At 49.8% G+C, this 10,040-nt stretch overlaps 1 pseudogene; it reads right to left on the reverse strand.

Moving 5' to 3' along the window:
- Nucleotides 1–4,286: 4,286 nt before the first annotated feature.
- On the reverse strand, nucleotides 4,287–7,617 carry LOC133919192 (uncharacterized; annotated as a pseudogene).
- Nucleotides 7,618–10,040: the final 2,423 nt, after the last annotated feature.

Consider the following 10,040-nt stretch of genomic DNA (forward strand, 5'->3'; position numbering starts at 1 on the left):
CCATAACTACCGGAGAAGTACGACGGGTCCATCGACCCCATCGAGTTCCTCCAAATCTACACCACCGCTATCCAAGGAGCGGGCGGGAATGAAAAGGTGATGGCCATCTACTTCCACGTGGCCTTGTGGGGCTCTGCCCACTCTTGGCTTATGAACTTACCCCCAGGATCTATTTGCTCCTGGGATGATCTGTGCCACCAGTTTGTGGCTAATTTTCAGGGCACTTTCGCGCGCCTCGGCCTGTGGTGCGACCTCCACGCCGTTAAGCAGCAGGAGGGGGAGACACTGAGGCGATTCATACAGCGTATCAGCCAGGTCTGCAACACCATCCCGCAGATCACCCCACGCCATCATTGTCGCTTTCCGGCGGGGCGTCCGAGATGAGCGGATGCTTGAAAAGCTAGGTACGCATGAGGTCGAGACCACCGCGGAGCTCTTCGCGTTGGCCGACAAGTCCGCTAAGGCGGCGGAGGCTCAAGCGTGGCATGTCCCGCACCCTGAGCAACCCGCTGCCGACAAAGCAGGTCCTTCCCGCTCCAACAAGTGGGAAAAGAAAAAGAGGAAGAAGCGCGATGCTGCCCCCGTCCTGCCGGCAGAAGGCGCTGTCTGCAGGCCGGCACGCAGGGCGGCTGTCGACAAAAGCCCGTTCCCGCGAGGCCCGAGCTGGGAAAATGGTGTGAAATCCACCAAACCGACTGGCATGATCTCACAGAGTGTTGGTCGGTCAAGGGTCTCGCAGAGCGGTGCCAGAAAGAGCGCGAGGAGTGCCGCAGGGGTGGCGACGACAAAGCCTCCCCCAAAAATCAAGAGCTTAGGTTTCAAGAGCTCAAGCACACCGTCGCGTTCATCGACGGAGGCGCGTACACACCCTCCTCTCACCGCTGCGTCAAAACAATACGGCGTGAGGTGTGCTCGTTGACCCCAAGTGCTGCGGCCGCAAGGCCCCTCAAGTGGTCAGAGACCCCGATCACCTTCAGTCAGGCGGACCATCCTGCGAGTACTGCAGGGGTGGGGCGACTGCCTCTGGTAGTGTTCCCCACCATCTGCAATGTGAAGGTCAGCCGGGTGCTGATCGACGGGGGTGCAGGCCTGAACCTCCTGTCCCAGGAGGCATTCAAGAAGCTGCAGGTGCCTTCGAAGCGCCTAAAGCCATCCCTCCCATTTTATGGGGTGATGCCGGGACACACACTACCCCTCGGGCAGGTCGAGCTACCCATCACCTTCGGGAGCCGGGACAATTTTCGGACGGAGAACGTCGTCTTCGATGTCGCGGAGGTCCTTCTCCCCTACAACGCAATCCTCGGGCGCCCGATGCTCGCCCGGTTCATGCCGGGCCCTGCTGGCCCCATCTCCGTGCCCGCCGAAAATGGCAGCGCCGTCTCCTGCGCTGAGCAGCTATACTCGGCCTTGGTCTCCAGTTGAGCCGAGGTCGAAGGACACCCAGGGGGGCCGGGACCCTCTTCATCCAAACCCCGACTCGCCACCGACGCCTCCGTCCCCACGAAGGAGGTCGCGGTGGGCGAAGACTCGTCCCAGGTCATCCGAATCGGTGGTGACCTGGGCGACAAATAGGAAAGCGCGCTCGTCGCCTTCCTCCGGGCTAACGCTGACGTGTTTGCATGGCAACCGTCAGATATGCCCGGGATCCCTAGGGAGGTGATTGAGCATCACCTTGCTGTGCGCCCAGACGCACGGCCGGTGAGGCAGAAGATCCGCCGGTAGGCGCCCGAGTGCCAGGAATTCATCCGGGAGCAAGTCAGCAAGCTCCTCGATGTCGGCTTCATCTGAGAGGTCCTCCACCCAGAGTGGCTAGCAAACCCAGTCGTCATCCCGAAAGCCAACGGCAAGCTACGGATGTGCGTCGACTACACCGACCTTAACAAGGCTTGTCCAAAAGATCCTTTTTTCTTTACCCCGCATAGACTAGATGGTCGATTCCACCGTGGGGTGTGATCTTTTGTGTTTTCTAGATGCAAATTCGGATTATCACCAAATTCTTATGGCCAAGCAGGACGAAGAAAAAACATCTTTTATTTCCCTGGTGGGGACTTATTGCTATGTGTCTATGCCTTTTGGTTTGCGCAACACTGGATCCTCATTCCAGCGGGCCGTGCGCATCACCCTTAACATGCAGGTTGGCCGCAACATCGAAGCTTATGTCGACGACCTCGTGGTCAAGTTCCGAGATTGGGCCACCCTGCTGGAAGATTTGGCCGAGACTTTCAATAGTCTCTGCACCACCCGCCTGAAGCTTAACCCCGAGAACTGCGTCTTCGGGGTACTCGCGGGCAAGCTCCTCAGCTTCTTGGTTTCCAGCCGCGGAATCGAGGCCAATCCCTAGAAGATCCGGGCCATCAAGCAGATGCGTCTCCCGGCTCAGCTCAAAGAGGTCCAGTGCCTCGCTGGGTGCATGGCGGCCCTGGGGCGCTTCATCTCCAAGCTCGGGGAGCGAGGGCTCCCACTCTTCAAATTGCTGAAGAAGACCGGTCGTTTCGACTGGACACCGGAGGCCGAGCAGGCCTTCCAAGACTTGAAGAAGTATCTCACCTCACCGCCCGTACTGGTGGCCCCCTCCGAGGGCGAACCTTTATTGCTCTACGTCTCAGCCACTCCTCAGGTCGTGAGCATGGTACTGGTGGTGGAGCGTGATGAGTGCTCGGGGCAAGGTGCTGGGTCCGAGCTCCTGGCCGCCCCCGAGCAGCCTACAACACTCGGGTCTCCTCCTGACCAGGGAGTTGAGCCCGAGACCTCAGCTGGCCCCGATCACTACGCTGCGCTTGCTGGTAGTTCTCAAGAGGCCTTATGGATCAACGAGATCCGAGGGTACTTGAAAGAAAACATCCTTCCTGGGGATGATGCCTCTGCAGAGAGGATTGCACGGCAGTCCAAACGCTATGCCATAGTAGATGGGGATCTATACCGGCGCGGCACGGACGGTGTCCTCCTGAAATGCATCACCCGGGCAGAAGGCAGTGAGCTCCTCACTGAGATCCATGAGGGCGAGTGCGGTGGCCATACATCATTCCTCACGCTGGTCGGGAAGGCCTTTCGGTAAAGTTTCTATTGGCCAATAGCCCTTCAGGACGCTACCGAGCTGGTTCAGCGCTGCAGGGCATGCCAGTTCCACGCAAAGCAGATTCACCAGCTAGCTCGGGCTCTTAATACCATCCCCCTGTCTTGGCCCTTCGCGATCTGGGGGCTGGACATCTTGGATCCATTCCCCTGAGCAATCTGGGGCTATGAGTACCTCTACGTCGCCATCGACATATTCACCAAGTGGCCGAAGGCGGTCCCAGTCGCCAAGGTTACCAAGAACACGGTAGTCCAATTCATCCGTGATATCACAAGTCGCTTCGGCGTCCCGAACAGGATCATCACCGACAATGGCACCCAGTTCACAAGTGCTCTGTTCGGAGAATACTGTGAGGACGTCATGATCAACCTCTGCTTTGCCTCTATTGCTCATCCCCGTAGCAACGGGCAGGTCGAGTGCGCAAATGCCGAGATACTGAAGGGGCTCAAAACTCGGACCTACAACGTGCTGGCAAAGCATGGGAAAGGGTGGATCGATGAGCTACCCACTGTGTTATGGGCCAACCGGACCACGCCAAGCCGGGCCACCGGGGAGACGCCTTTCTTCCTCGTCTATGGCGCCGAGGCGGTCCTCCCCTCCGAGCTCACGCTCAGCTCGCCTTGGGTGAATGCCTACTCAGGAGGCGAACAAGAACAACGAAGAAGTGACGACATCGAGCACTTGGAGGAGCGTCGGCGACAAGCGGCTGTTCGAGCGGCCAGATATCAGCAGAGCCTGAGGCGCTACCATCAGCGCCATGTCCGTGCCCGGTCACTCGAGGTTGGGGATCTAGTTCTCCGACGCACCCAGACGCATGAAGGAAAGAATAAACTCTCCCCCATGTGGGAAGGCCCCTTCATCATGACCGGTTCCCCGCGGCAAGGCTCATTTCGGCTGGCCAGAGAGGACGGACCGATCAAACAGGAAAGGCAATGAATATTGTTCCCTATCTTTTTAGCTGGTAAGAGGGCCTCGCCTTCCTTCTTCGTTTTTGATACCCGGGCATAAAATGTATTTACGAATGAATGTCTGGAATGACTAACCAATACATGTCGTGGAAGTGAATGAGTTGCATCATAGGTAAGTCAAAGCGCAGTCTGTTAAAACAACATCTAGTTCCATCTTTTTTCGTTAGTTCCTTTTTTAGTCACAACCCATTCTGCTTCCGTTTGACTCGACTTCTCATCTTTGTTCAAATCCTTCTCCTCGTTAAGGCGGTAAAAAAGGCTCTTAGTTCCACTCCACTGGGCCTGCAGTATTTAAAAGAATGGAAGACTAGGAGTCCCTTTTCAGCAGTGCTGTTACTACTTAAATTAGTTTTTCGAATCTTGACCAAAAGGACATGATAGAAAGAAAGTAGGCACAGCACGTAAATGAAAATGAAACAAACTAACCCAAGAATAACACCGCCGAGAATCAAAACAACACCGAGGAAGTTCATATTGGTGAGTTCCGCAACGATGGAAGAGATGTCGTCTTTACTCGATAATTTTGGAGAATTTTTGTCAAGGAGGAAGACCGCTGACTAAGATGAAGAAGAGGAAGTCAGAGGGGAGTTTTGGTAGCGAGTCTAAGAGTAAGCCTTTTAAGCTAAGCAATTTATTCCTCATTTCGCTACCAATCTATCATGACCGTCTTCTTTCCCTTTCCTTTTTCTGCTAGCGAGCATACCTCGCTTGTCGCGAGCTGGGATCGAACCAGCGCTTTCCGGATGCATAGTCCGGATAGATACCTTTCTGATCGCGACTTTGGTTACGCAGTTCAGTCAGCGAGAAAAGCCTTCCTACGTCTGTGGGCCGGTAGGCCGGCCAGCCTGCTCTTCAAATGAAGAACTTCAGTCCACACACCTATCTATGAACCCCCCCTTCCCTTAATCATTGCTGGGGGATCCTTCCCGAATCCGTTTTTCCATTTTGACCCAGTTCTCTACTTTTTTATAATATTTGGATTGAGCCTTACAGAATTTAAGGCTGTTAAGGACTGTATGAAGTTTTTGGGGATTCATCGAGTTTTTCCAGTTGAGTGCAGCTTCGACCAGGTCCTCAGACGTTTCATTTAAGAAGTTCTCTCCATTCTCGAGTGCAATATTATGCAATTCCTTCGAGATGGATTTTTCATATTCTAGCGCCGATTTAAGGCGTTTTTCCTCTATTTTAGTGAGAGGGCCTAAATCAGGAGGGTAATTATACGTGGGTGCCGGAACCCTTTTATAAGTGGGTGCCGGATCCCTTGGATTCCCGAATGTTGGGGAGGGTCTGCTATCAGAAGCAGGAAGGCCTGCTTGCGTTGGTTCAGATGGACCCACCATTCCCCTCTCGTGGGATAAAGGGGGAATCTCGCCGATTGGCGGAAGATCATCCCAATCCTCTCTTTCCATAAGAAGGGGTCCTCCCCCCGTGGGGGTTTCCTCCATGGAACTCCTCGTCCATTCCTGGTCGACACCACCTAGGGTCGCACTGCGCCCCCTCGGAACATCTCCCCTAAGGAAAGGACTAGAGGATCCAGCCATCCTACGAGTGCTGAACCCAGCTCCTTCAGGAGCTCTGTGGCGCCGGGAACGTCGTAGCGGGCAACAAGGGCTATAATAGCCATGGTTGTGAAAACCATGGCAAGGGACCCACGGAAAAGGGTGTTTTTAGTGCCCCCTTTTGGGGAAGAAGAAGAGGCAGAGGAGTAGGTTCTCCTACCCCCCGACTTCCTCCCCGTACTCCAAGTGGTTGTCTGTGCTGCCGGCCTGTTCATTGCCGGGATTCTTGGCCGTTCAAGAATCACTGTTTTCGTGATCGAATGATGAAATAGATATACAAACTGTATAGGATCATTTGCAGGGATGAGATAAGTGATTCTTTTATAGGATTCCCATGGGATCGTAGAATCCACTAAGGATGCAATTGGTATTTGTGATCGATCAGCTTCCAGTATGACTGAAGACTTTCTATCTGGATTTAGAATAACCACACAATCAGGTTGTTGGTTCAACCCAAAATTGATCTTCTTTCTTGAACAGAATTTCTTAGGATTAGCATAAGAATTGGTCAAAAAAGCCCCGATCTTCCATTGAGAATCATTAATACAGCTCGCCATTTCTTCCATTATCTCATATAGAAAAATTTGATTGGTCTTTAAAAAGAAGGAACGGCCTTTTTTACAAATGAGAGATCCTATAAAATGAAGAGCGTTTCATAAACAAATCAGTGTCTTGTCTGAATCGAGAATAGCAATTCCATTTCTGGAACCACAAATATAGACTTTGAAATGGTGAGCAGCTACCCGACGGCCGAGATGTGCATTCGTACTAAGTAATTTTGTACAGACTGTTGAAAGGATTGTCATTTCCGGTTTTCGTTTCCGGAGATACAGGTGGTAAGTTAGAAAAGAAAATAGGTTAGCTGCTGATCTTCTAACCACTCAGAGTCAGAGTCAACATCAAAGAAAGGTGATGACATAACCAGTAGTTCGAAAGCGGAAAGAGGGAAGAACAAAGATAGAAAGGTTTCATTCAGTCTCGCTCTCGTTCATAGGGTGGAATCGAACCACCCACTCCGTTTGGATTTCGAGTCCAAACAAAGGGCCAAGCAAAAGAGGATTTACAGTCCCCCGCCCGCTGCCTGCCGGAACCTAGAATACAGGGATTGTGACACTGAACACCCACACAATCTTGATTTGACACAGCAACACTTTCCACCTCTCTTCCTTCCCTTGGATCAGATAGAAAATCCTCACTTTTCCAAGACAGAAGAGAAGCAAGCAACGGATTGAGCAACTAGCGCGAAAGCCGTTGCGCTAACGCGCATCCGTTTTCTTGCTTGATTTTTATACGATTTTTTGAGCAACTAGCGCGAAAGCCGTTGCGCTAACGCGCATCCGTTTTCTTGCTTGATTTTTATACGATTTTTTGAGCAACTAGCGCGAAATCCTTTGCTAAAGCGCATACGTTTTCTTGCTTGATTTTTATACGATTTTCTGAAGTGATCTGTCCAACTAAGTAGAAAAGGACAGATGAGTGGGCGTGACAGACCAGCACTCTAACCTACTGAGCTATTTCCCCAACTTTCAATTGCTAAAAACAGCAGTTCTAGAAGGGACATAGCCCTAAACTGCATAAACTCTTGTTTGAATGCCCCTTCATGTTATCTTATGAAATTGTGAGTTGACTGTTTCTCAACAGGGCATGATAGTGGTACTAACCCATTCAAAGAGCGTTTATCCCGCAACATCTGTCAAAGAAAGAACCGTTGTCCACCAAAAGGAGCTAGCAATCTCATGTACTCCGCTTCGCCCCTTGAATCACGTGCATATTCTTTTATCGGAGACTATGAGACCCTATTCGGAGACTATGAGACCCTATCTTTAAGGGGATAAACAATAGACAGATTCCCTCTGGTGGGGAAGGATGGTAGTGAATGAAGAGGAATACAAATCCACCTAGGGAGTTAGATCTTACCTCGCTATGAAGCATCCCAGAAGCTGGAAAGCCTCGTTATTAAAGAGCGTTGGTACAAGACCAAAAGGCACATGCACATACCAAAAGGCACATGCACATCATGGATCCTTTCTTTTCTTCCTCTTGTTTTACAGCAAACAGTATTGTAAAGAGTTTATCTGTTAAAGCCCTATGCGAAAGAAAGTAAGGTGTCAGTGCCAAAGTTTCTTCTCAAGCATCAACACATCAGACGAATAGGAATCGAAAGCCAGGAAAGCAACATCAAAGACTGGAGAAGTAGGCGAGTCAAGGCAAGGAATTTCAGTTCTAGTATTTCTCGTTGCTAGGTAGGTCTCACTATCTCTTCATTCAGTAGTTGAAGCTTATCCGTAGAGAAGTTATGTTACAGAAGTAGGAGAAAATCTATCTACATTTTCATTCACTTGAATTCGTAGATCAATGGTTTACGGTTACCAACTCGCCCCGGGTGGGTTCTAGGAATGAGAGCACTTATGTATCGAGGGGCTTTAGCACAAAATGAAGTAGCTAGCTAGCTAACTAAGCTATGATGGAAGGACGGGGCTAGGGGAAGAAAATCATTGAAATACCACTAAGGCCGGAAAAAGCAAGTGCAAGTCCCGATAACTGGAAGAAATGCCTACCGTGCGTAGTACCGATGTACAACCAAGACTAAAATTGGACTAGACCTTTTATCTTGGGCTCGTTCCGAGTAAGGATCCTTTTGCCTACCTCGATTCAAGTTCCGACAAAGACTGGGATGGAGGTAGTGAATGGTACAGGGGTTTTAGATTGACGTTTGAGCAACCTAGTTGGAATTCAGGGGTGCTTACTTAATCGATTGGAAAAAAGTAGTTAGAGAGATGTGGTGGAAGAGTTTAATAAGCTCCAGCAAATGGGTAAATTGGAGGAAACCATGGATAGATTTGAGTGTTGCCAAAGAAAAGATAACATATCCAATAAGGCTCAAACTCTATCTTGTGGTAAGCTAGGGAAATTACAAAGCTGTAGAGCATTAATTGTTGGAGAAGCTGGGTAGCTATTTGCTCGGTGCTCAGAGGCAAGATAATCTCACTACGATTCTAGAATAGAACCGGAATAGTTAACCAATGGAATAGGTGTAGGCGGTTTGATCGTTTCCTTTTCTCGTAGATAGCTGTACTAGTACTAGTGGCAGTTCGGTACTCCCTACTCTAATATTCTAGAATGGGTTGCGTGAGCTTATCAACTTCGTTACATAGTGAATTGAATAAAGGAAATACATTATTTATGAAATTGGGGTATCTACTGATACAAACAAGGTAGAGGGCATGACAGCTTGGCCAGAACCAGCCAATGTCAGAGAACTCCGAGGGTTGAAGGGTTGCAGGGGTTATTACAGGAGGTTTGTACCGGGGTATGGAGCTATCAGCAGGCCTTTAACTGAGTTGTTAAAGAAAGGTGTGGAGAAGAAGCCAAAAAAGCATTTCTCAAGCTCAAAAGTGCTATGGTATGGTGATGCCTTTGAACGTTGACTAGGAGAGCGGCTCGAAAGAGTTGGGACAGACTAGAAGCTTTGCTGTTTTTCTTCTTTAATAAGATAATAGCAATCTTGACTTACATCTGGTCAAGATCCCCGTGAAGGAATGCTGATTGAACATCGAGCTGATAAAGAGGGAGTACCATACCCAAGATACTCCATTAAAGGAAAGGTATGCTTGTTTGGTTTCTTTGGTCCGAGAACACACACCACAAACTCTCGCAGTCGATGAGGAAACGTTAGTAAAACTACATTTTAGTAATCCGTCTGGCCTTAAACTCTACGCAAGGAGATCTGACGTATAGACCTATGATTAGGTAACTACTTCTTCTTTTATTCGGAGTATCAACGGAAAGTGGGCCTCTATCTACAGGTCATGGATACCTGGGCGCTAGAAAGGTTACCGAACCAGGGTTAAGTGAGGCTGTTCAAACTTCACGGCCTTCACTATCGGATGTATATGAGTAAAATCAGACATCAGTATCACAACCTAGCGCTATCCAGATCTTTCGTTGATCCAGGCGATTTTGGGAAGGACTCCGCATTCTCCCACAAAAGGCCAGGCCTTGAGTTTCTAGCCGACTCATATAAGTGAGGGTGTAAATTGAGTTTAGGTGACGTATCTTTCTCTCTGATGTTCTCTATGGTCTCAAAGGATGATTAGTCGGATAGCGACATTGGTAAATAAAAAGAAGAAGTTTACACGCCGGGTGCATACTTCAGTGCCACTAATTAGCGACTTTTTATTGGCCCTTTACCTACACCATGTAGACTGTAGGATTACACAGAATCCCATTGGCGAGTTTCAGACAGCTAGGTTATTCAAGAAACTTTGAATACCAACTCCAATGCTTGGCTTGCTGAATCAGCATATGGATTACTTCATTGAATTTCTTGGCCCGAGCTCTTGTGATTGGTCCACTTGGCAGGTGGAGTGGATCCTTAGCAGGTTCATGTGTTCCTTGTTTACGTAGCTCTTCTGTTGGATCACATAGCCCCTCCGTTGG

Source organism: Phragmites australis, chromosome 5, assembly GCF_958298935.1.
Source record: "Phragmites australis chromosome 5, lpPhrAust1.1, whole genome shotgun sequence".
Classification (NCBI taxonomy): Eukaryota; Viridiplantae; Streptophyta; class Magnoliopsida; order Poales; family Poaceae; genus Phragmites; species Phragmites australis.